At 42.0% G+C, this 27,580-nt stretch overlaps 1 protein-coding gene across 1 annotated transcript in view; it reads left to right on the top strand.

The window, feature by feature from the left end:
• The first annotated feature begins 2,152 nt into the window (after positions 1–2,152).
• Positions 2,153–27,580, top strand: part of LOC123762286 (uncharacterized) — a 146,812-nt gene continuing 121,384 nt past the window's right edge. Inside the window, exon 1 of the transcript XR_011229864.1 lies at positions 2,153–2,382. The gene's annotated coding sequence lies outside the window, so the exon portion shown is untranslated. The remainder of the gene's footprint in view (positions 2,383–27,580) is intronic.

Genomic DNA, 27,580 nt, shown 5'->3' with positions numbered 1-27,580 from the left:
TGCCATACATACATACATACATACATACATACATACATACATACATACATACATTGAAAAAACTAAAATAAAATATTAATTTTAATTTTCAAATTCCATTACCCAGTCATGTATTTGTATTCATTTTGTATTTGTAGAAATAATTACTCATTTTTTTTAATATATATGTATATATTGTAAATATATTTGTTTACGAATATTGTTGTCATTGTAAATAAATTGCCGTAAATGACTTCTTGTTTCATATCCCTGTAAGTTCATGTAAATGCACAATTTTATTTAAATTTATTTTGACCACAAAATCTGATTCTTTGGAAATCACCCATAAGCCTTTCTATTTTCGTACTGGCATCCTGAATAGGCACTCTTGAACAGTTCTTGCAGGTCGGAGTTCAATCCCCGATCCCTAAGTGATTGGATTAATTGATTGATTAAGATTAAGCCACCCAAGAGGTGACACAGGCATTATCCGCCTAGTCCTCCTAAGTGCTATATAGTCGCAATGGCTTAGTACTTTCTCTTACGGGTTCACCATAGCCCGTGCTACATGGACACTTCGTTCTGAGTAGCTAAATCTAAAACAACAACAACAACAGCACTTTCTCCACACACAGCACCGCTCCTGTGCCAGGTAAGTTCACTACGGGCTCACCATAGCCCGTGCTACTTGCCCCGCTCCTGTGCCAGGTAAGTTCACTACGGGCTCACTATATCCCGTGCTACTTGCCCCGCTCCTGTGCCAGGTAAGCTACGGGCTCATCATAGCCCGTGCTACTTGGAACTTGTTCCGAGTAGCTGAATCTATAACAACAACAACAACAAGCACTTTCTCTTATGGGCTATTCATGCCCATGCCACCTTTTGGGTGGCTTAATCTTCATCAGTTAATCAATCATTTTCTCTTGATAATTCCTGAACTATTCTATACATAGAATAGTTCGTATTAGTAGAGCAACACATCCTTAGACTCTGCTCATTCATGCTGCGGCCAATTTGTTATTTTTAACGTTATTTAACAATAAAGCACTTTATTTAATCAAAAGTAAATTGATTTTAAAATTTAGTTTTATACAGTATATAGTTAAGTTTAGGTATCTTGATTCATTTTGCAATTGTTTATATCTTCACTACAAGGCTGAAGCAACACATTCTTAGCTTATGCTCGTTTACGTTTTGGCCATCTTCCAAGACGTCTTCGTAATTTTTGTTCGAACTGTATAATCAAAAACAGTATTTTCTTATATATAAATTAAGATTATTTTATTAATTTTGTATAGTTAGGCAGTGATTAGTTAGATTACGTGTTTAGGTTCTGTTAGCAATTACATGTATTTTCAACCCGTCCTAAAGCTCAGTGGATGACTCTAAAGACGAAGTTTTCAGTTTTTTAACATGTTGTTCATTCAAAATAAATTTTTTATCAAATATATATTTATATTATTATATATTAGCATATTGTGTATATTTTGGCGTACGTTAGCTTAGGTGTTCAGGTTCTGTTGACAGTTGCGATTCGAGCCGAGGTCGTCAGTTGTGAGCTGTGAGTCCATCCTCATCAACAAAGGGCAAATGCTAGTTAATCTTGCCGCCGGACCCCTAGTTTATGAATAGGAAACCCGTTTACATACGCTGCAACCCGTCCTCGACTCAACTGATGACGTTCGAACATTTCTCGAACAGTGCTTCGCTGAGGACCTCTTCGAATCGTAACGCTCTAAATGCTTCACCTACATAATTCAAATACAAATAATAGCCAACAGAACCAACAACTAACCTACCCGTAACTATACATGGAACTTTAATTTATAATAACATTAACTTAAATATGAGAACAAACATATTTTTAATATACAGTATGTTAAAATTGATGAAAGCGTCTTGGACAGCCGCTTCATTAACGAGTCTGGTCTGAGGACGGACTGGCTACCCATGTACTGTAAATAAAGCCAACAGATTAAATCACCAAACTTAACTCTTCCTATGCTAAACTATATATAAAGCTGCAATATACTTATTTCTATTTGAGAAAATACCATTTATGATTACACAACATGGTGAAAGATTATGAATGAGGAACTACTGGGGACGGCCGAAGTTCGCCGAACATAGCCTTCGGACACGTTGTTTACAGTCAGTGCCCGAGGTGAGAAGACGTGTGCTGCTGTGATCTTCACATATTTGCGCTAATCGTAAGATGGGACAGAGTAATGATTCCCCCGGACACGTTAATGATAGGCAAGGAGTGTTAACAGCGCTGCGTTACTGGCAACAATGGTTTCAAATCAAGTGAGTGGATTAATAATGTAAGCTGGTAAAGCGGACGGGCTCCCAACAGCACCTTCTTACCGACACGAACACAAGGAACTGCTACAGTAATTACAGGTAAGCATTATTAAAAGTGCGTCTGTTTGTTTATATGGGTCTGCGGGGATTGTGCTGTAGCTCCAGGGACTCGTTTCGACTGTCGTGATGCATCATTAGTCCAAAGAGTTTATATCATTTCGTTTGAATCTTCGTATGGCATTTGTCTCCCTCTTCTCATTGCCCTGCTATATAGTCGGAATGGATTGATGCTTTCTCCTAATAGTTCCCTTCCCTTCATATCAAAGGGTGACCCCTGGCCTAACCCCCCCCCCCTCCCCTTTCCCTGTAAGCCCACCCCTTGTGTGGACCTCACCCGTCCCACTCGTACAAATTGAACACTGTCAATTATTACGTAGCCTATTATCGAAGTTCATAAATCATTCAACCATTGTTGATACCGCCGTGAACACTATATTTGGGCCAATCAGTTAATTGGTCACCTCATCGCAATAATCACAGTGTGCGGGAGGCGCTTATGGCACAAGGAATCATTCAAACACTGGCTGTTAAAACACCGTCTGCGCGATATTGAGAAGGAGCAACATTGCTGGTTTCCTATATCTTTTGTCTAAGAAATACATATATAGAATATATTTATTGTATACAGAATTATATATATATATATATATATATATATATATATATATATATATATATATATATATATATAAATATATATATATATATATATATATTTATGTAATACATATATATATATATATATATATATATATATATATATATATATATATATATATATATGTATTTCCTATATAAAACGTTTATACCGTGTGGTAATTCTGAGGACCAACGTCCCCGCGGCCCGGTCTCTGACCAGGCCTCCTGAGACCCATAAGAGTTGAACCATGGCCTGTAAGTCTGGAACCAGGACCCGTAAAGTTAGAAGCATAGCTCGGTAATTTGACCCCCGTCACTCCTGACAGCATTCACCGTGTGACTGTTGACAGCATACCCCGTATACATTTGTGTATCAGTCATTCTGTCTATAAAATAAAATAATAGTATACAATAAAACCAGGTTTGACGATTTCGTTTTGTACTTAGAGACTTATGGGTCACCCTGAATGATAACAGTATAGGATCAAAAGTGCAATTACTCTTGGAATAAAATAAAAAATGATTTGGAAATAAATTATTGTTGGCTCGTAAACGTTCTCAGGTGTCGCCTACTTTTGTTGTATTTACAACACAGGTCCAGTTAAGAGTGACATATGAACGATCACTCCGATAATACTAATCTGCTTCTAAAATCAACAATCATAAACACACAGCAGTTACATATCCCCCAGTATTCATTACTATTAATCACTAATTAATTTATCTCATAACTCATACACGTTATGGGAGGGTTATGAAAGTTACGGCACTGTACAACTAATAAAAATAAATGACTAGGCTGCTACTTTAGAAATGCTAGCTCACTGATGACAGTCATAAAGTCCACTGTCAACACTGGAATAATGTACATAAAAATTCCAATGTGTTAAATCAGAAATGAAGAGTGTAATTATAAGACAAATAGCCACGCTGCCTCTTTTTGTCCAAGCGATTTAATCTGTGGAGTTTAAACACTAGGCTGCTTCACGGGTCGCTCACAGCGGGAATCACCATCTATCCTTTTAACTAACTAGACGATGGTATTGCTTTATTTCTTTCTGTATTTTGCACCCCATACCCATCGCGTGGGCGGTGGTGGAAAGGGTAACAGAGGCACATAATGGGTTCAGGAACCGAGCCCTATAGTTCGTTTAGCTAAGATAGTAACACTCTTTTGAAGCTAATTATACAATTCTTAATGTTATATATACAATCATTTACACAAATACATATACACATCGATAATCTTCTGTATAACAAGTAATTCAACAAGAGGCAACAACAATCACTATACAAGGCACTTTACATCTATGGTGAGTCACTAGTCTTGCTCCACACCCACCCAACTGGGCGGCAGCTTTACAGTCATGTGCTCCACACCCACCCAACTGGGCGGCAGCTTTACAGTCATGTGCTCCACACCCACCCAACTGGGCGGCAGCTTTACAGTCATGTGCAGGCTGCACCTACAGTAAGCAGATTTTGAATACTTCGCTAAGATTCCTGGCAGTATATCATCATGAATGAAATACTTACACATGTCTTGGATGTGAACCTTTAATTTCTTCGTACCTCATCTGTCGCAGCTCTGGGACGAGTCTCGTTGCAAACTTAAGCACTTTTTTCAAGCTTTCTTGTGAGTTTTTAGATGGGGGCTCCAAGATGGAGCAGCATAACTTAAGACTGGCCTCACATAGGCGATATACATTAATCTAAAAGCCTCCTTATTCAAGTTTCTGAAGGATGTTCTGCCTTTGCCAGCGTATACAGCTGACGTTATTCTATTTATATGAGCCTCTGGAGTTAGGTTCGGTGTTATGTCCACTCAAAAGTCTTTTTCTCTAGTCTAGTCGTTATAGGGAGGTAGTTTCCCTTCACCATGTATTGGCCTTTCGGTCTCCTGGCTCCTGATCCCATTTCCATCACCTTACACTTGCTGGTATATAACTTCTAGCAGCCATTTCTCGGACCAGCTCTACAATCTGTTCAAGTCATCCTGCAGAGTCATACAATCCTCATTTGTCTCAAACATCGACATATAAGACTCAATTCCTGCAGTTAAGCTTTTACATAAATGTATTCACCTAGTTGTGTTTGCGGGGGTTGAGCTCTGCTCTTTCGGTCCGCCTCTTAACTGTCAATCAACTGCTACTAATCTTCTTTTTTTCTTTCACCCACACACCATACAATCCTCTTTCACACACCCGTGACAGCTGTCTAACTCCCATGTATCTATATTTACTGCTAGGTAACAGGGGCATCAGGGTGAAAGAAACTCTGCCCATTTGTCTTTGCCTAGTCCGGGAATCGAAACCGGGCCACAGGATTACGAGTCCCGCGCGCTGTCCACTCAGGTATCAGACCCCTTGTGCGTGTGTGTGTGTGTGTGTGTACTCACCTAGTTGTGTTTGCGGGGGTTGAGTTCTGGCTCTTTGGTCCCGCCTTTGAACTGTCAATCAACTGGTGTACAGATTCCTGAGCCTACTAGGCTCTATCATATCTACACTTGAAGCTGTGTGTGGAGTCAGCCTCCACCACATCCTGCCTAATGCATTCCATTTGTTACCTACTCTGACACTGAAAAAGTTCTTTCTAAACAGTCTAAACTCCGTGTGTGTGTGTGTGTGTGTGTGTTTATACACTTTCCTATTATCCTATATGAACCTCAAGATCTACTTAGTCAAAAGTTCCAGTATGAAGTAGCGGACACCACCAGATAGTTGAGTATTGTATTATTGAATTTAAACAAACCAGAAAGTTTTTTTTTTTTTTAACCATGACCCAAAAGATGTTGACCGAAATGCGTGTAACTTCTAAATTTTATTGCTGTGTCACGATTGTTTGAAATTTAAACAAAATTCAAACTAAATTTGGTTTTCAGTTTTATTTTTTCCGGACTCTAAAATTAGTAGTAGAAAAAGTTGTTTGCTAGAGTTCCATCACTGCATATTGGTACTGTCGACCAAAATTGTTCATGGAAGTACTATAATTTCTAGAGCATAGAAATTATAGAGGTTATTAAGTAGCCTATGTATCAGAAATATTCAGCTGACATTTGGAGCCGGTCGGCCGAGCGGACAGCACGCGGGACTTGTGATCCTGTGATCCTGTGGTCCTGGGTTCGATCCCAGGCGCCGGCGAGAAACAATGGGCAGAGTTTCTTTCACCCTATGCCCCTGTTACCTAGCAGTAAAATAGGTACCTGGGAGTTAGTCAGCTGTCACGGGCTGCTTCCTGGGGGTGGAGGCCTGGTCGAGGACCGGGCCGCGGGGACACTGAAAGCCCCGAAATCATCTCAAGATAACCTGACACTTTACCCATCTTGCAGAGTGAACGGAGTGATCATAACATCGAACGTCCCGTTGTTCTGTTATTTTCAGTTTGTAAACAGTAACGTTACGTTGAAGTCAAATAGGTATAAAAAGATTCAGTGACAGCGACAGGATCGAACCCCCGACTTAGAGCGGGGCTCATTTTGATCCTGAATGTTTCATAGGGCGAGGGATTCTTCCTCCATTTATAGATATCAAGGAGGATCAGCAGGACCTCGACCCCATAAAGGGGAATCTGGTGCCCTTCCTCGGCTCCTCGTGACTCCATTTAACACAGTTTCACCTCAGTGTATTTTTTCCTCGGAATTTTATCTTCTGTTTTTTTTTTCCTTCAGCGGACTGGAAAAAGTTTTCAACGATTATACCTTTTTCCCACGAAAAATGGGGCTCATAAGACTTTCCAGCAAACCAAATAAAACTGACTTGAAATCAGAAGATTAAAGTCATTCGCTTAAAAAAAAAAATCAAGTTTATGAATGAGATTTCCAGAGAAAATGGAGATGAAATGGATTTCCCATTTTCTCTCATTCTCTCATTCCAATGGGTGTTAACTTTGATGCGAAAACAGACGCTGACGATCAGTTGTATCTCGCTGTATTATGGGTAGTTCCAAATTTATTTTGATCCGAAAATGTTGCTAAAAAAAAAATTTTTTAAATCTTGACCAAATTTTCAGCGTTGGATCATTTGCAAGAGATTTTTCCGCATGCGAAATAAAATATGCAAATGGTGTTATATACTCGCTTTTAGCTAAACATGATGTTGGTATACACTTAGCTAGCTGTGCTGGCTAGGGTCGAGCTGCAGCTCCTAAGACCAGTAACCTAAGTTTCTCCTTTTTCAACTGCCGGTTTAATGCGATGACTTTTATTTCCTTCATCTTATCGTATTTGGGGTTGAAACTGCATATCGCGTTTGGTTTGATATCCGTTTCTATTTTGGTTTAGTGTTAGACTTATGACCCATCAATCTTCGGAGGGTTATTAAGGCCCACTAACCTCTGGAGGGTTATTAAGGCCCACCAACCTCTGGAGGGTTATTAAGGGCCACTAACCTCTGGAGGGTTATTAAGGGCCACTAACCTCTGGAGGGTTATTAAGGCCCACCAACCTCTGGAGGGTTATTAAGGGCCACTAACCTCTGGAGGGTTATTAAGGCCCACCAACCTCTGGAGGGTTATTAAGGGCCACTAACCTCTGGAGGGTTATTAAGGCCCATCAACCTCTGGAGGGTTATTAAGGCCCACCAAACTCTGGAGGGTTATTAAGGCCCACTAACCTCTGGAGGGTTATTAAGGCCCACCAACCTCTGGAGGGTTATTAAGGCCCACCAACCTCTGGAGGGTTATTAAGGCCCACCAACCTCTGGAGGGTTATTAAGGCCCACCAACCTCTGGAGGGCCATTAAGACCCACCAACCTCCGGAGGGCCAATAAGACCCACCAACCTCTGGAGGGCCAATAAGACCCACCAACCTCTGGAGGGCCAATAAGACCCACCAACCTCTGGAGGGTTATTAAGACTTACAGACCAACTAGCAAGCATACTTTTGTTTTGAGCTCGTTCCGGACTAATGTAAACTCTATGTAGATTCACCGAGCATCAAGGATGGGGGGGGGGGTACATTTCCCGGTGAATATAACCCCCTTTCTGTTTACACCTCTTGACCCGTGGAGCCCATTGACCAAAGAGCCAAAGCTCAACCCCCCGCCAGCACAAATAGGTGAGTACATCTTTGCCGCCAGAGCCCCGCCTCGCTGACCTGCGGGGCTTAACGCTCTTTTCTGAACCTCCTGACTTGTCAGGTACTCACCTGGTTGTAAAATCCCCATCTCGATGGATGGTCATATACTACTCATTCAGGGGCCATGTGATCAGTAGTCTGGACTGGCCAATTGTGTGTGTGTATTAGGAGAATATTCTCTGTAACACGAGAGAGAATATATATATATATATATATATATATATATATATATATATATATATATATATATATATATATATATATATATATATATATATATATATATATATATATGAATGAAAACTCACACCCCAGAAGTGACTCGAACCCATACTCCCAGATGCTTCTGGGAGTATGGGTTCGAGTCACTTCTGGGGTGTGAGTTTTCATTCGCATATAGTCCTGGGGACCATTCAGGCTTGTTCGCATATATATATATATATATATATATATATATATATATATATATATATATATATATATATATATATATGTCGTACCTAATAGCCAGAACGCACTTCTCAGCCTACTATGCAAGGCCCGATTTGCCTAATAAGCCAAGTTTTCCTGAATTAATATATTTTTCCTAATTTTTTTCTTATGAAATGATAAAGCTACCCATTTCATTATGTATGAGGTCAATTTTTTTTTATTGGAGTTAAAATTAACGTAGATATATGACCGAACCTAACCAACCCTACCTAACCTAACCTAACCTATCTCTATCGGTTAGGTTAGGTTAGGTAGCAGAAAAAGTTTGGTTAGGTTAGGTTAGGTAGTCGAAAAAACATTAATTCATGAAAACTTGGCTTATTAGGCAAATTGGGCCATGCATAGTTGGCTGAGAAGTGCGTTCTGGCTATTAGGTACGACATATATATATATATATATATATATATATATATATATATATATATATATATATATATATATATATATATATATATATATATATATATATTGGTGTATACTGGCAGCAGGTTTTCTTTCAAACATGTTTCATTGAATATGACCGCATATTCTGTATTTATTATTTTCTGGTTTAGGGCTTCTATCCCTCTAACTATTTTCTTAGCATCAGGGCTTAATTGAAATAAGAGTTCTCCAAAACTCATTTTCGTACTTTTAAGGTGAAGAAAAGAAGTGATTTACTATAGAGTGTATTACACTTATTTGTATAATTTGCACGACGTTTCGAACCTCCATGGTTCATTCTCAAGTGAACAAATCTTACAATACTAGTTGATTTTATACCCGCATTAGGTCAGGTGATAATACAATGAAGGTGAAAACATGGGGGGATACATAAGGGATAAACATAGGGGCTGCAGAAGGCTTATTGGCCCATACGAGGCATCTCCTATCTAAACACAAAGATTAATCCAGTGTAATTGGCCTGTTATGTTGGACATTGTCTTCTGTGTTGGCATCGATATGTTCTTGTCATGTCCTTACTCTCATGGTGGGTAGAGTAAATAGTTCCGTGATTTGGGTGTTCATGGTAGGTCGCTCTATTCTTATGTGAATTGCCTCAAGAATTTGTAACCTTCTTGAATCTTGGGTTTTGTCTATTATGCAAGTATTCTTGTTCAACATTTCTGTTGTTAGAGTAATGTCATGGGCTTGTCTCATGTGATTCCTAGGGGCACCAGATTGAAGATGGCATGTCAAACGCCTCGTCAGCTTGGTCGACGTCATACCTATGTACTTACATTGAAGGTTACATCCTTCGTGGGGGCAAGTGTACATGTATACAACGCTTGACTGCTGTAGAGGGTTCTCCGTCGGCTTCGGGCTGTTTTTGATAAGGAGTTCAGAAGTCTTCTTGGTTTTGTAGAATATTATCAGGTTTATGTTTTGGTTAGGAGTAGTGCTTTTTACTCCTTTACGGATTATTTCTTTCATTATTCTTTCCTCTTTTATATGTTCACTGTGCATGGTTGATTTGTAATATAATTTTATTGGGGGTGTTGTGGTTTCTGTTCTAGGTTCTGAATTATACCAACGGTCCAAGTGTCTTCTTATAGCAGCGTTTATTTCCGCGTTGCTATATCCGTTGTTCACCAATACCTGAGTTACTCTTTCAAACTCTCTACTCACGTTGCTCCATTCAGAGCAGTGGGTAAGCGCTCGACGAATATAAGCATTGAGAACACTGGCTTTGTATCTTTGGGGGCACTCACTTCTACCGTGAGTGGTATATATATATATATATATATATATATATATATATATATATATATATATATATATATATATATATATATATATATATATATATATATATATATAAATGATACAGGATAATGATACAGGAAATGATATAGGAATGATACTGGACAGAGTATACAGAGACGAGAGCACCCCCAAATTAGACATACCTGAGCCACACTTGAAAAGTCTTCTCGAAGCATGTACAAAGGAAGCCCCTTTCATCAGTCCACAAGGAGACATGTATTTACAAATAGACGGAGTAGCAATGGGCTCCCCCTTAGGAGTTTTATTTGCTAATTTTTATATGGGAACCATCGAAGATAGGGTCTTCAGTAGCAGACAAAAACCAACTGTATACTGCCGTTATGTAGATGACATATTCGTAATAGTAAAAGACTCAGATGAACTAATTGACCTAAAAAGACACCTAGAGAGAGAGTCAGTACTCCGATTTACACATGAAAAAAGTGAAAATAACAGTCTGCCATTCTTGGATGTACTAATAACAAAAACAGGAACCTCTTTAAGCACCAACGTATATACCAAGCCCACCAACATAGGATTATGCCTGAACGGTAGAAGTGAGTGCCCCCAAAGATACAAATCCAGTGTTCTCAATGCTTATATTCGTCGAGCGCTTACCCACTGCTCTGAATGGAGCAACGTGAGTAGAGAGTTTGAAAGAGTAACTCAGGTATTGGTGAACAACGGATATAGCAACGCGGAAATAAACGCTGCTATAAGAAGACACTTGGACCGTTGGTATAATTCAGAACCTAGAACAGAAACCACAACACCCCCAATAAAATTATATTACAAATCAACCATGCACAGTGAACATATAAAAGAGGAAAGAATAATGAAAGAAATAATCCGTAAAGGAGTAAAAAGCACTACTCCTAACCAAAACATAAACCTGATAATATTCTGCAAAACCAAGAAGACTTCCGAACTCCTTATCAAAAACAGCCCGAAGCCGACGGAGAACCCTCTACAGCAGTCAAGCGTTGTATACATGTACACTTGCCCCCACGAAGGATGTAACCTTCAATGTAAGTACATAGGTATGACGTCGACCAAGCTGACGAGGCGTTTGACATGCCATCTTCAATCTGGTGCCCCTAGGAATCACATGAGACAAGCCCATGACATTACTCTAACAAGAGAAATGTTGAACAAGAATACTTGCATAATAGACAAAACCCAAGATTCAAGAAGATTACAAATTCTTGAGGCAATTCACATAAGAATAGAGCGACCTACCATGAACACCCAAATCACGGAACTATTTACTCTACCCACCATGAGAGTAAGGACAAGACAAGAACATATCGATGCCAACACAGAAGACAATGTCCAACATAACAGGCCAATTACACTGGATTAATCTTTGTGTTTAGATAGGAGATGCCTCGTATGGGCCAATAAGCCTTCTGCAGCCCCTATGTTTATCCCTTATGTATCCCCCCATGTTTTCACCTTCATTGTATTATCACCTGACCTAATGCGGGTATAAAATCAACTAGTATTGTAAGATCTGTTCACTTGAGAATGAACCATGGAGGTTCGAAACGTCGTGCAAATTATACAAATAAGTGTAATATACTCTATAGTAAATCACTTCTTTTCTTCACCTTAAAAGTACGAAAATGAGTTTTAGAGAACTCCTATTTCAATTAAGCCCTGATGCTAAGAAAATAGTTAGAGGGATAGAAGCCCTAAACCAGAAAATAATAAATACAGAATATGCGGTCATATTCAATGAAACATGTTTGAAAGAAAACCTGCTGCCAGTATTCACCAATATATATATATATATATATATGTATATATATATATATATATATATATATATATATATATATATTTATATATATATTTATATATATATATATATATTATATATATATATATATTAACTGCTAGGTTTATCCTACATCTTCACTATTCGGAAATTGAATGTCTTTCCAGTATAATTACGGATAATTTGTTTTGTACCGCAGAGTTGGCACTATGTATTATAATACTGTGTGAGCTGCAGGAGAAGTTGGTACTGTATTTTATGAGCTGTTTTATTACCATAAAGACTCGGACTTAAGTCTTAAAGTTGGGTTAGCGTCAGGTGACGTACACCTGACACCGTAGAAACACCGTAGTTAGACACCGTACAAACTTATGAGACTTTAATTTTGCTCACAAATCCCTTTACAAGGATTTTACATTTTTGTGGCTTTTATCACCTAATAAAAGCGAAAATTTTTATTTGACATGTCATTAATTAGAAGAATTTTTGGAGCATATGGCAGCAACACTCCAAAGAAATTGATGCAAAATAATTAAGTATATTTTTAAGACTTAATTTTTAAATAATTAGGACACTATATTTTTTTTTTTTAGCTCCTTATTAATTTATACTATCCCTTGATTTCTTTACGAGAAAAATGGTAACTCTTCTCTCCAAAATTCTAAATCTGAATCTATATAATAGAATATATAAATATAATGAATTCATTTTATGCTAGTGTTATGACGTGATCTTTTCTGAATAATATACTAACATTTTATATTTGTAAACGTACAATCATCTATGGATAAAGTTTTAATTTTTTTTTAGGATATGTCAATATCAGAAATGTAATTAATATGGAATTCTGTATATCCATGACAATGTATGGATTTTTTATTTTCAAAATTTTTAATTTGTAATAATTTTTTTATGTTAGAATTGCACATAAAATTGTGTGTAGGCAAACTGGCCCAATTTGTCCACTGTAACGGATAACAATTTACGCGCTTCTAAACCTAATTAAAACCTGACTTTCTAAACCAAATTGAATGTAATTAAAACCTGACTTTCTAAACCGAATTGAAGAAGCTCATATAATGATTACAATATTGTGCCCCCCCCTCTCAGTGTCGTGCTTCCAGCCCTCCCTCCTAAGGTGTCCCCAACGTCAAAAAACTATCGTACTAAAGTGCCCTTAGCCTCATCTACCCCACAGGACCCAAAACAGAAAACGGGACACTTCGCGAGCCGCTACCATTTGCTAGTACGACGGTTTGTGACCTTAGGTAGAGTATACGTTAAAACTGCGACGTTCTGTCCGGAGGACGAGTTGTGTGCTCTCTCGTACCGTCACTGCGAGTCTCGCTCTGCTGGGATCACCTTGTGTGAGGCTCGTTGACCTTCATGGATGGTTAAAACGTTATTCGTTATACCTTGTTTAACGTAACATTTTTCTCGTTGCTATTGACTAACGAGATCTGTTGTTATATGTATTTTTGTGTAATAGTTGTGAACTTTTCTTGTTCAGTGAATTGTTCGGTAAACTGTTTACCTTTGTTGTGTTTGTATCATTGTAGGCGATGAGTGACAATAACGTGGCTGAAGTATGTTGACCAATCCACACACTAGACAATGAAGGGACGACGACGTTTCGGTCCGTCCAGGACCATTCACAATCGACTTGAGAATGGTCCAGGACGGACCGGAACGTCGTCGTCCCTTCATTGTCTAGTGTGTGGATTGTATCATTGTAGTTACCTGTGGTGAAGTCTGATTTAGTGTCTTCCCTCGGGTGTTTCCCTCCCCCCCTCCTTAAAGGTTGCACATGTTCTGGCCGCTCAGTTCATCAGTACTTATTGTGCACTAACAAATTGTTACAAATCATTCTTTAATACTTGTGCACTAACAAAACGTTCTCCTTTATATGTATATAAGATTTTTATGTATTATGAATTTTAGAAAGATTAAGAGAGAGAGAGAGAGAGAGAGAGAGAGAGAGAGAGAGAGAGAGAGAGACAGACAAGTTGTTATATATATATATTTTTTTATCATAAAAGAAGGGGAGGGGGCGGGGTTTCTACTTCTGGCTGGAAGAAGGGAGGACCCATAGCCTCGGAGAAAAGCACACACAACGCATTCAAGGAATTTTTTGGGTCCACCTCTAATAAAGTTTCCATGTTCTTTTGTTCTGCCTCCCCTCTTCTCTGTTTTCTTTTCTTAGATATTTGAAGGTTACAGGTAACACATTGGCGAATACAATGAAAGGTTGAAAGTTGTCGATCTCTGGAGCTCCTCTGCTTCCGAACAGGAACCGAGGACGCGACACTTTGCATGCCAGCCCTTGAAGCTTCTGCAGTGCAGTCCATGCAGTTCATAATGGTCTGCTTCCACCCTGTTGCAAATACACTCGTATTCAGTGTGAATTGGGGCACCAAGGCAGAGAGCCACTGCTACACGGAGGGTCTATGGATCTCGGCACGGGCCTGTTTTAGACATGGGTACCGCCGATAGAAAGTGCCCTACATGAGGGGCACGCACCGCTCTGAGGCGGCTTTCTCCTGCGACATATTATCTGATGTTGCAGTGTTGAACATGGCATCAGCTATATTTTCCACTACTGGACTGTCCCAGTTGGACTGTTTGTGTTATTTGTTGGATTTAGGTTGGGTGCTGTGGCCGCAAGGGCCCCTCTGATGCCCGATTAGAGGCATAGGTATTTACACGTATATATATACCTATACGTGTATAGGTATAGATATACAAAGAAAAAAATGGGTAATAAAAATGTTGTTATTAATGTTAATAAAAATCAAATATAGTCCTCCGTCGCTTTATAGGTCCCAATGTCGGAGGGACAGGACGCTTTTAACTTTTAGATAAATAAAAATGTAATAAAAATGATACATGTAATAAAAATGATACATGTATGTAATATTTACACACACGTATCACTACCGGGAAGTGTTACACGTCTCGCGTAACATGATAAACAACGTGATTAAATGAGGGAAAATAAATGAAACACTGATGAACATATTGCCCACGAGGAGTGAATCAATTTCAAGAAGTAGGTTAAGAATGGAGCTAATTATAATCTATTGCTTTATTTAGACTATAGCACAAAAATATCAATATCAATCAAGTTTAATTAAGAATTATTTTAACAAGATCCTCAGTAAATAATTAAAGGATTATTACCGATAAGCACACAAGATTAGCACTTCATACAGGTAGTAAAATCAATTCTTAACGACTACAATCGAATTAACCACAAAATTCCACTTTGGCACTGAGGCTTACAATGAAATAATATAACCCACTTACACCACTTTGGCCCATACTTATCACTAAATCATGCCACCACTTTATCTAGAGGACTCTAGTGTACCAACTAGAAAACCAAATGACACTGATTCAAATTGCATTGTGCACCTCATACTCGTCCTGTGTGCACCTCATACTCATCCCGTGAGCGCCTCATACTCCTCCCGTGAGCGCCTCATACTCGTCCCGTGAGCGCCTCATACTCGTCCCGTGAGCGCCTCATACTCGTCCCGTGAGCGCCTCATACTCCTCCCGTGAGCGTCTCATACTCGTCCCGTGAGCGCCTCATACTCGTCCCGTGAGCGCCTCATACTCGTCCCGTGAGCGCCTCATACTCGTCCCGTGAGGACCTCATACTCGTCCCGTGAGCGCCTCATACTCGTCCCGTGAGCGCCTCATACTCGTCCCGTGAGCGCCTCATACTCGTCCCGTGAGCGCCTCATACTCGTCCCGTGAGCGCCTCATACTCGTCCCGTGAGCGCCTCATACTCGTCCCGTGAGCGCCTCATACTCCTCCCGTGAGCGCCTCATACTCCTCCCGTGAGCGCAAGCGAAAAAAAAAAAAAAAGGATTACAGAGGGCAGAGAAGGTCTTAGTCAGACCTTGGCGAACATTTCTGCATCATTCCAGTCAGTCTGTACAGGTTATAATTACACTGACCGGCTTGTAACAGGCATCGCTCACGGCAGCGTCTGTGTGTTAACAATATATATTATACAAGGAAGGTTGGCCCCTTTGCTAATGGTAATAGTTTTTGTTGTTAATTTTTAAACTAGTTTTTGCCCGATACGCTACGCGTACTAGTAAAGCTTTAGGTATTGTATGTACCAGCTTCTTCTTTCAGTCCAACATTATGTTTGTTACTCATCTGAAATGTATGGATCTGTCCTAAATGAAGGATCTAAATCTAAATAGTTCGGTTGTTTATGGTTTTAAGTCACAACTTGTGTGTGTGTGTGTGTGTGTGTGCGTGTGTGTGTGTCTGTGTGTGTGTGTGTGTGTGTCTGTGTGTGTGTACTCACCTATATGTACTCACCTATATGTGCTTGCAGGATCGAGCATTGACTCTTGGATCCCGCCTTTCTAGCTATCGGTTGTTTACAGCAATGACTCCTGTCCCATTTCCCTATCATACCTAGTTTTAAAAGTATGAATAGTATTTGCTTCCACAACCTGTTCCCCAAGTGCATTCCATTTTTCTACTACTCTCACGCTAAAAGAAAACTTCCTAACATCTCTGTGACTCATCTGAGTTTCCAGTTTCCACCCATGTCCCCTCGTTCTGTTATTATTACGTGTGAACATTTCATCTATTTCCACTTTGTCAATTCCCCTGAGTATTTTATATGTCCCTATCATATCTCCTCTCTCCCTTCTTTTCTCTAGTGTCGTAAGGTTCAGTTCCTTCAGCCGCTCTTCATATCCCATCCCTCGTAGCTCTGGGACAAGCCTCGTCGCAAACCTCTGAACCTTCTCCAGTTTCTTTATGTGTTTCTTCAGGTGGGGGCTCCATGATGGCGCGGCATACTCTAAGACGGGTCTCACGTAGGCAGTGTAAAGCGCCCTAAAAGCTTCCTCATTTAGGTTTCTGAATGAAGTTCTAATTTTCGCCAGTGTAGAGTACGCTGCTGTCGTTATCCTATTTATATGTGCCTCAGGAGTTAGATTAGGTGTCACATCCACTCCCAGGTCTCTTTCTCGAATCGTTACAGGTAGGCTGTTCCCCTTCATTGTGTACTGTCCCTTTGGTCTCCTGTCACCTGATCCCATTTCCATAACTTTACATTTACTGGTGTTAAACTCCAGTAGCCATTTCCCTGACCATCTCTGCAGCCTGTTTAAGTCCTCTTGGAGGATCCTACAATCCTCGTCTGTCACAACTCTTCTCATTAATTTTGCGTCATCTGCAAACATTGACATGTATGATTCCACTCCTGTAAACATATCATTTACGTAAATTAGAAAGAGGATTGGTCCCAGCACCGATCCTTGAGGTACTCCACTTGTTACTGTTCGCCAGTCCGACTTTTCGCCCCTTACCATTACCCTCTGGCTCCTTCCTGTTAGGTAGTTCTTCACCCATACTAGGGCCTTTCCGCTTACTCCTGCCTGCCTCTCAAGTTTGTATAGCAGTCTCATGTGCGGTACCGTATCAAAGGCCTTTTGGCAGTCAAGAAATATGCAGTCTGCCCAGCCTTCTCTGTCCTGCCTTATCCTTGTTACTTTATCATAGAATTCTAAAAGGTTTGTTAGGCATGATTTCCCTGTCCAGAACCCATGTTGGTGCTTGTTTACAAACCCAATGCTCTCCAGGTGCTCAACAAGTCTTAGCCTAATTATTCTTTCAAGTATTTTGCAGGGGATGCTTGTCAGTGATACGGGTCTGTAGTTAAGTGCCTCCTCCCTATCACCCTTTTTGAAAATCGGTACGACATTTGCCTCCTTCCAGCAACTGGGCAATTCTCCCGACATAAGTGACTCATTAAAGATCATTGCCAGAGGCACGCTGAGAGCCTGCGCTGCCTCTTTGAGTATCCACGGTGATACTTTGTCTGGTCCAACAGCTTTATTTGCATCCAGTGTTATCAACTGTTTCATTACATCCTCTGCTGTCACCTCTATATCCGGTGTGTGTGTGTGTGTGTGTGTGTGTGTGTGTGTGTGTGTGTGTGTGTGTGTGTGTGTGTGTGTGTGTGTGTTGAATATACGGAATGATTGTGTGTCTTCTGTATTAGAGGCGATACATGGGTATATCTTAAGGTTATCTTGAGACGATTTCGGGGCTTTAGTGTCCCCACGGCCCGGTCCTCGACCAGGCCTAAACTCCCAGGAAGCAGCCCGTGACAGCTGACTAACACCCAGGTACCTATTTTAGTGCTAGGTAACAGGGGCATAGGGTGAAAGAAACGCTGCCCATTGTTTCTCGCCGGCGCCCGGGATCGAACCCGGGACCACAGGATCACAAGTACAGTGTGCTGTCCGCTCGGCCGACCGGACCGGGTACAGTGCATTTCAGATGTTTTATCGTTGACAATCAAATAGTTTGCCATTTCTTGCAGCGAGAGTTTAGATTGATCTGTAAATGGCTCAATGTTGAGAGAGAGTGTAGGATGTAGTGGTGTAGTGTGTGTGTGTGTGTGTGTGTGTGTGTGTGTGTGTGTGTGTGTGTGTGTGTGTGTGTGTGTGTGTGTGTGTGTGTGTGTGCGTGTGTGTGTGTCCACACACACACACGCCACACTGTGCTTCATGTAGACCCCTATACAAGCTGCCACACATACTTGAAGTCAAGTCGTACTGGAGCTGCGACAACGGCTGTTGTCTCCCTGAACTTGTCTAGCTTATAGTTCCTGTTTACTCTCTTCTACTTTCATTAAATTCATCTAGCGAGATTGATTGTTTTGTGAAGCCGTTCTCATGATCGTCACTCTGATTCATCAACTCGTCCTCCTAATAACACGTCACATTTTGACGTATACTCCACCTAAGGCTGAAAATTGTCGTTCTAGAAAATGGGAATTTCCTAGAACGGCTGGCGAAATTGACATACTGCCCCGTTTTCTGTTTTGGGTCCTCTGGTAGGTTAGGAAAAGGGCACTCTAGTACAGACAATTACTTGACGTTGGGGAACCTTAAGACGGCGGGGCTGAATTGCAAACCAGCCCCCCCCCCCCCCCGTTGGGGTGAGGTGGGAAGAGGTGGCGTGCACACTAGTCCTCTGGTCATCTTCCCCCCACCCCCCAATTCAATTTCTTTATTATGCACCCCATACCCATCCCGTGGGCGGTGGTGTAAAGGATTACAGAGGCACATAATCGGTTCAGGAACTGAACCCTCTAGTTCGTTTGGCTCCAACACAAGCAGCTCAAGAGGGAGGAGGATGTCGGTGACCTCTTCATCAAACCTCCAGCTGTGAACACCGAACTTCGGCTCTGATCACTATTTTATTTATTTATATTTATTTAATATATTTATATTGCAAGAGTTGTTACACTCTTGTAGAGCCACCAGTGCGCGTAGCGTTTCAGGCAAGTTCTTAATCTTATGTTCCCTGGAATACGACCCTCCGCGAAAAATTGTTTTAACAACCAGGGGCCAGATTCACGAAAGCACTTACGCAAACACTTACGAACCTGCACATCTTTTCTCAATCTTTGGCGGTTTTGTTTCCAATTATTAAACAGTCAATGAGCTCCGAAGCACCAGGAGGCTGTTTATAACAATAACAACAGTTGATTGGCAAGTTTTCATGCTTGTAAACTGTTTAATAAATGTAACCAAAGCCGTCAAAGATTGAGGAAAGATGTAAACATTCGTAAGTGCTTGCGTAAGTGCTTTCGTGAATCTGGCCCCTGGTACCCATTAAACTGTGGAGTTAAACAGAGGGTACATACAGTTAAGGATTGGCGCCTAGTACATCCTCCCCGGCCAGGATACGAACCCAGGAGGAAGTGCTCGCGAAACGCCAGGCGAGTGTCTTAACCACTACACCACGGAGACTACAGTACCATTTGCACAACATGTGCTATGTCGCTACTACTGCTGAGAAGTGATTGGGGGGGGGGGACAGACCTGGAACATACCTGGGGAGGGTTTCGGTAGTTCTTCTTTCCCCCCCACCCCCTCGAGCCCGGCCCGAGGCCAGGCTCGACTTGTGATAACTTGGTCCAACAGGCTGTTGCTTGGAGAAACACTTGTACCTTCTCGGTTTTCATAATGACACGAGTCTCACTCGGGTTTGAAATTACGTATTTTCCATTCCTATTGAATGACGTCATGTGAGCAGACGCCCCCTAGCGTGCTCTGAGAATGACGTCATGTGAGCAGACGCCCCCTAGCGTGCTCTGAGAATGACGTCATGTGAGCAAACGCCCCCTAGCGTGCTCTGAGAATGACGTCATGTGAGCAGACGCCCCCTAGTGTGCTCTGAGAATGACGTCATGTGAGCAGACGCCCCCTAGCGTGCTCTGAGAATGACGTCATGTGAGCAGACGCCCCATAGCGTGCTCTGAGAATGACGTCATGTGAGCAGACGCCCCCTAGCGTGCTCTGAGAATGACGTCATGTGAGCAGACGCCCCATAGCGTGCTCTGAGAATGACGTCATGTGAGCAGACGCCCCCTAGTGTGCTCTGAGAATGACGTCATGTGAGCAGACGCCCCATAGCGTGCTCTGAGAATGACATCGCGGACGCTTCTATGCCCCTCAATTGATGTCATGAGGGATGTTTTCTACCCTCATATAGAGCCCTCCCTCCTGTACAACGCTCCCCTGCCCTCCTATTGAGCCCTCCGTTACTGTTGTTGTTGTTATAGATTCAGCTACTCGGAACAAGTTCCAAGTAGCACGGGCTATGGTGACCCCGTAACTTACCTGGCACAGGAGCGGTGCTCCTCCTCCGTTGCTTTTGTAGGGCCGTCTTATAGTTGCCCCCATTGTCGGGGGACAGGACGCTTTTAACTTTTAGATAAACACAGGCATCAGACCAGAGAAAACGTTGCCCAAACGCTTTTGTGTCCTACCAAAGATCCTGCGGGACGTTTCAGCTGTGACCCCGACTACGCTATGCGGTATATATATATATATATATATATATATATATATATATATATATATATATATATATATATATATATATATATATATATATATATATATTTATATATATATATATATATATATATATATATATATATATATATATATATATATATATATATTATTAAATATGACCGAAAAAGTAAGATTAATAATTCTAACACGAATTTTCTCAATCTTTCGTACATTACGCTTCACTGTTGGAGGTAAATAAAAAATCACTTCTCCAAAATTCATTTTTATTTCTAGTCTGACGCGACACGGGCGCGTTTCGTAAAACTTATTACATTTTCAAAGACTTCACAAATACACAACTGATTAGAACGTATCTCTGATTTTATATCTACATTTGAGTGAGGTGGGAAGGGTGATGTGGCATTAACACAAGACAGAACAGGAGGGGATATTAATAGGGTATTAAAAGTATCAACACAAGACAGAACAGAAACAATGGGTATTGAATAGAAGTGTTTGTAGAAAGCCTATTGGTCCATATTTCTTGATGCTTCTATATTGGAGCGGAGTCTTGAGGTGGGTAGAATATAGTTGTGCAATAATTGGCTGTTGATTGCTGGTGTTGACTTCTTGATGTGTAGTGCCTCGCAAACGTCAAGCCGCCTGCTATCACTGTATCTATCGATGATTTCTGTGTTGTTTACTAGGATTTCTCTGGCGATGGTTTGGTTATGGGAAGAGATTATATGTTCCTTAATGGAGCCCTGTTGCTTATGCATCGTTAAACGCCTAGAAAGAGATGTTGTTGTCTTGCCTATATACTGGGTTTTTTGTTTTTTTATAAAACCAGAAAAACGGCCAGCCTACTCATGAGAAACTCCAGACACGAAACAGAACGCTTTAAAAGAGACTAACGTCGTCTATGCCTTCAAATGCCCACTTGGGGACTGTAAGCTCCAAAAAACCCAGTATATAGGCAAGACAACAACATCTCTTTCTAGGCGTTTAACGATGCATAAGCAACAGGGCTCCATTAACCATAATATAATGTGTGTGTGTGTGTGTGTATCCTCACACGACTAATCCTAATTACGGCAATGACATTCAAGACATTCAAGCTTTATTTTCTGACCCGCAGATTAAGACACTCTTAAGAAAGAGACACGACGCGGCGTCCCGTAGCGACGACACGTAGCGTAAAAGTAATGGTGACTTACCAAGTTATTTTAGTCAAGTTGCCTCATCAGTCTGATTCTATATATAGAATCAGGCACGCAAGACGTACGAAAATACGCAGAAGTTGCTGAATGGGGGAGAGGTGGGTCCCCGCCGGGCCAGGGCAGGTGGTGGGTCCACGCCTGGCCAGGGCAGGTGGTGGGTCCACGCCTGGCCGGGGCAGGTGGTGGGTCCACGCCTGGCCGGGGCAGGTGGTGGGTCCACGCCTGGCCGGGGCAGGTGGTGGGTCCACGCCTGGCCGGGGCAGGTGGTGGGTCCACGCCTGGCCGGGGCAGGTGGTGGGTCCACGCCTGGCCGGGGCAGGTGGTGGGTCAAGGCTCAGGACGGTCCAGGCTGGTGGTGGGTCATGGCTCACGACGGGCCAGGCTGGTGGTGGGTCAAGGCGCACGACGGGCCAGCCACATACCATGGGGGAAGACATGTAGGTCAGTACACACTATGTAGAGCATTATACCACACAAGCTCTCACAATTTACCACACACAAGGCAAATGCTGTATTTAACCTTACACCATGCAAGCCTCATGCATTGTTGAATTCCACACAAACCATTAAGCGCATTGTTGAACTCCACACCTCACAAGCCAGACACAGCCGAACTTCGCATTACATAACCCCTACTTTTTTCCGAAGGACCTTGTTATGAAGGCCAGACATGTCCTCCACACCTTATTAATCTTTACACCGAGTAAAGATTAATAATAAGGTGAGATTTACACTCTCACTCTCAGAAGCACAACTGAATTCCACTCCACGCAAGCCAGGCATCATACTCGACTCCACACCCTACTACCCGGATCCCAGGCAGTACCTGGGGATCCACAACATACAATCCACTCATTACATAAAACAAAGAATCTGGAAAAACAAAGAATTGACGTTTCGGTCCGTTCTGGACGATAGAGACGTCTTCGAGCGCGGACCGAAACGTCGACAATTCTTCTATATTCAAACGCGTGGCTTCGGGTGTCTTCATTTTCCGCCCCCGTGGCTGTGACTTTACTGTCTGCATCATATAGAAGAACTCCATCCATGTCATCCTCTTGTATTAAGCTAATACGTTAACCCGAGTCTCTATATCAAGATGAACAATATGCAAGCCAGACCAATTCGCTAGGTTGAGCTAAACACCGTAGCAATTATAGTGTAAAATGTAACGTTGAAGATCAAAGCGGTTTGATTAGCACGCTGCAGCAGGAAACAAGAAATAATCTTTCCATTCTACACTGTGTGGTATTAAGCCATCAAAGGCGTTGATTTACGTAGCATAAACTGAGCGTTAAATCCTGCCTGGCCGCGTTGGGAGCCGGAGTTGTATGTTGGTTAATTTTATGCCTTTGATCGAGTCACGACGCCACCAGGTGTTTGTGCGTGTGTGTGTGTGTGTGTGGGTGTGTGTGTGTGTGTGTGTGTGTGTGTGGGTGTGGTGTGTGTGTGTGTGTGTGTGTGTGTGTGTGTGTGTGTGTGTGTGTGTGTGTGTGTGTGTACTCACCTAGTTGTACTCACCTAGTTGTGCTTGCGGGGGGTTGAGCTCTGGCTCTTTGGTCCCGCCTCTCAACCGTCAATCAACAGGTGTACAGGTTCCTGAGCCTATTGGGCTCTATCATATCTACACTTGAAACTGTGTATGGAGTCAGCCTCCACCACATTGCTTCCTAATGCATTCCATTTGTGTGTGTGTGTGTGTGTGTGTGTGTGTGTGTGTGTGTGTGTGTGTGTGTGTGTGTGTGTGTGTTTGTGTTTGACACAGCAAGTGTAAATTTGCGTGTGCAGCGTCATATGGGCGAGTTATTTTTGTGAAGCGCAGGATCGACTGGAGTCAGGTGAAATAACACGGGTAATGGCTTTCATGGAAGCTAAAAACTGAACAAATTGCTGCTGTCTATCTTCATGGAATTGTGTGTTTCAACTCAAACTCGTATGCCTCGTTCGTCAGAAAAATGCATTTTAATTTTTGTTTGCTGTTGGACCCTCTCCCATGCACTGAAAATAGTTTTCTCTCCAATACAACAAATACTCGAAACTGTAACCCTCTTCTTGTTATAACTTTATTATTATTATTTGTATTATTATTATTGGTGTTCCGTTAGGTGGTCTTCCCGGCTTGGTGCCTTTTTTGGATTATTACTTATCCATATTTTTAATAAATAGTACCCCCTAAGGTGCAATTGTAGAGACCCATAGTCTCCGTGAAGAGAATAAAGGGTATTCAGAGAAGACCTTGTGGATTCTCCCTGAACACCTCTGTATTTTCTTCCTTTACTTTATTACTTCATACAATATGATTTATTTTATTGCATTGTGTTACAGTTTACATAAAACATTCACATGTCGCAATCACTGTTTGACGACCTCGCTCAGCTCTGCAGAGGTAACGTGTGTGCCCAAGATACAGCAAGCATTTCCTCTCTGGATCGCAACACTGAGGCGCTGGAACAGGAAATTGGCCACTCTTAAATCTCTAGTTTTCCTAATGAGTTCCTCACCCACCTCCTTCAGGAACTTTAGTGGACATTTTCCCCAGGAGTCCGTGGTCTCGGAGCATATTGGTACGACCCTGTAACAGTGTTCAAGGTCCAAATACTTAATAGTTTTTTGGATCTTCATGAAGGTGGCAGCCCCTTCCTCTCTCGGCTGTACTGTGCAGTAGATACGAATGAGCTAATGGAGACGCACACGTGTAGTTTGACCGGGCCGCTGGGACACTAAAAAAAAAACCCGAAATCATCTCAAGATAACCTCAAGATAGTCTCACACAACCTCTTTACCATCCCTCCATGGCTGCAGGGTGACTCGTGTGGGCCTTTGTGACTGTTGACTGGTCGATACATTTGAGGTTCCCTTTGTGTTCGACACTTGGCTGCAGCTAAATTTCTCTTCATGATGTCATTGACTGCTTCATGTTTAGTCTTTCCCTGTGACTTACGACAGATGAGGTCTGCCGACTCATAGCCTTCAGATACACCGGTATTCGGTGGAGATAGGGGCGGCAAGGCGCAGGGCATCACCAATACTTAGGGCCCGATGGTTCAGGCGGGTACCCAAGGACGGAAGTTAGGGGCTGCCAGCAGGAGATCCCCAGCATGGGGAGCTTGCACAGCTAGGTGTGTTGTGTCCTTCCTAGAAGCATTGCCAAGACAATGTTCTCCACTATGATGTTATTGCATTTGGACCTGTTTCCATTCGTTTGGAAAAGTTGGTAAGGACTGAAGAGCCTGCAAGAATAGTCCCACTGACTGGCTCCCTCAGTGAATTAGGGATCATAAATCCCAGTTGAGTCTCTTGAATACTCTGGAAGGATCCCTTTCACTAATTCATTCGCAACACTGGTCAAGGATAAGAATGCAGACAGTGCTATCTGTAGTGCCTTCCGTATTCCTATACCTCTGAGTCTATCTGGGAGCGATGCTTGGTCATCTTTAAGGGAGAGGTTTAACACTTTCATAACTATTGCTTTTAGGAGTTTGTCATACTCTGGTAATTTTGGCCTATCGAAAGTGGAAGTATACCTTAGGAAATAGGTAAACCTGGGCAGTAGCAGGTACCTTGTGAGGAGGTACAGAGCATCGACTGCATCTACAGCGTCTATTCTTTCTTCCATCCACCTCCAGATTTTTCAGCTTTTCTTTGAGAATAACATTAATGCATTAGATTAATGCATTAATGTTATTCTAATGCTACTCTAATGCTTTAATGTTATGTAAAATAACATTAAAGCATTAGAGTCCACAAGTGCCCCTTCATCGCTTCAGGCTTGGATACCCATGTGCATGGGAAATAGGCTTACAGGTTCCGGAAGCTGAGAGGAAATGTCAGCACTGGAGAAATGCCCGACAGGCCACTGGAACATTATCTAACACAGTGCAGAGTTACAAACCCATTAAGATTTCAACTTAGATTCCACAGAGCAGAAGTTGTTAAACACATGGGGGCAAAATCTTACTGAAGCGACCATATGAGTTATAAATATTCATACTTCGCCTAAGTAAAACAGAAACAAGCAGCACTTAGTGGGCCAGCCAGAGGCTTAGGACCCGCACAAGAATATCCCTGCCAAAAAAAAAGATGCTCCTAGTAGCACATTGTTGGCGGAGGTAACTGGGGCTCCTGGTAAGACGGTTCTTGCTGCATCTAGTGATTGGTTTTCTAGATGAGATGATTTCACACTGACGGAATTTAGGGCGAGTGCTACCTCTTCTCCCTTAATTTCACCAGCTGTAGATCCCCTAGAGGGGACTCCTGTGTCCCTGCCAGAGTGCTACCGTCCAGGAACCAGATGTTTAGTTCGCTGGTCAACCTGTTTGTGACCTCTTTAGCTGCCATGCAGAAAAGGAAAGGGGCAAGTGGGTCTCCCTGCTGGACACCTTCTGCGGAAACAACTTCATGTTCCCCAAACAACAGTGTCGATTTCCTACTGTACCCTGCTGAGACGAAGGGAAGTAGACAAGAAAAGTTTGTGCAAACAGCTTCCAATACCAAATCTATTTTTACCTGGTTGAAATCATTTTTAAAATCAAGTTTAATTAATGCCATATTTTCCGGGAGGTGATTAATGCTTCATGGCTCGCGCTGCATGAGCTGCTGCTTCCCAGCCATGGGGACACCAAAACCTAGTTGATGGATCGAAGCATCGTTGTAGCTTCTGTGCGGATGTTTCTGACAGCTGCCCTGGCAACGAGGCGCCGAAGTGCGTTATCCACGGCAATGGGTCTGACTCCACCACCCATTCTTCTTAAGGGCACAACGGGATGCTCTGAAGAAGGGTTTCACCCAGAGATTAATCCCAGATTAATCATTAATCAACTCAGGCAGCGGTTGGCAAACTTCACGACCTCTGACAGTAGTGTCTCGGCAACTTCGTCGATAACTGAGTTTACCATCTCCTTGAGGTGCTGAGGTCTTACTCCAGTGAACCTTCCTGCCGAGCCTGGCGGAAATGACATGATGGCTTTGCCTCGACTCTTGAAGGAAGAGTTCGTAGGTGTGTGACATTTGTGTCCGAGAAGTGGGGTTCCCCATGGTATGGGGAACCCCACTTCTCCACTATGAAGGTGCTTAGGAGAGCACCTTCCCTCTGGCAGGTGCTCTCAGTGAGTCGGCCGTAGTGGTATGTCCAGTCGCACTTGTGTCTTCACTAGTCGTTAACGTAATTGCCCCCTACTGTGTTGCACTCTTCAATTTTTGGGGTCATTTGGGTACCTAGTTTCATACTGTCATTAGAACTCTTTTTTTTTTTTTTTTTTTTTTTTTTTTTTTTTTTTTTTTAGTCTGCTTCAGCGGTTTTTGCAGTGATGATGGACGGGGGATCAAGTTGTCAGCTCTGCGGAAATTATTTATTGCCTTAGTGAATGATGAGACTAGCGACTCGCCTCCTCTTGCCGGTATTGTAACTATATGAGATGTCACCACTGTAA

The sequence above is a fragment of the Procambarus clarkii genome, chromosome 28 (assembly GCF_040958095.1).
Source record: "Procambarus clarkii isolate CNS0578487 chromosome 28, FALCON_Pclarkii_2.0, whole genome shotgun sequence".
NCBI classification, from domain to species: domain Eukaryota; kingdom Metazoa; phylum Arthropoda; class Malacostraca; order Decapoda; family Cambaridae; genus Procambarus; species Procambarus clarkii.
This window is presented reverse-complemented; position numbering and strand designations above follow the sequence as displayed.